Here is a 742-nt window from a genome sequence, read left to right on the forward strand (position 1 = left end):
TTTGGACAGTCTCGCTCTGTTGCCCAAGCTGGAGCTGGAGCTGGAGCTGGAGTGCAGTGGCCTGATCACAGCTCACTGCAGCCTCAACCTCTCATGCTCAAACAATCCTCTTGCCTAAGCCTCCCAATTAGCTGGGACTACAGGTGCATGCCACCATGCTCAGCTAATATTTATTTTTTGTAGAGATGGGATCTTGCTATATTGCCCAGGCTGGTCTCAAACTCCTAACCTCAAGCGATTCTCCTGCCTTTGGCCTCCCAAAGTGCGGAGATTACAGGCATGAGCCACCACGCCTGATCTTGAGAACATTTTTATTTCAACAAGATAGTGAACACAAAATGATGAGGGGCAAGGCCAGTCATCCCTCCACAAATGTTAGCTGAGAACCTGGCCTGTGACAGGCACTACAAACTGGAAGTTCAAGGGAAATTTTGCTATAAGCCACCTAGATTTGGTGGCATATGTATTAGTAATCAAAGTAAATTTCCTTGAAGATAAGCGCAACAGCAAGTGATCCTTCCTATATTCATTTAAAAATCTTGGCCGGGCGTGGTGGCTCACGCCTGTAATCCCAGCACTTTGGGAGGCTGAGGTGGGCGGATCACGAGGTCAGGAGATCAAGGCCATCCTGGCTAACAAGGTGAAACCCCGTCTCTACTAAAAATACAAAAAAATTAGCTGGGAGTGGTGGTGGGCACCTGTAGTCCCAGCCACTCGGGAGGCTGAGGCAGGAGAATGGCGT

This window comes from Colobus angolensis, unplaced genomic scaffold, assembly GCF_000951035.1.
Source record: "Colobus angolensis palliatus isolate OR3802 unplaced genomic scaffold, Cang.pa_1.0 Scaffold210, whole genome shotgun sequence".
In the NCBI taxonomy this organism is placed as follows: Eukaryota; Metazoa; Chordata; class Mammalia; order Primates; family Cercopithecidae; genus Colobus; species Colobus angolensis.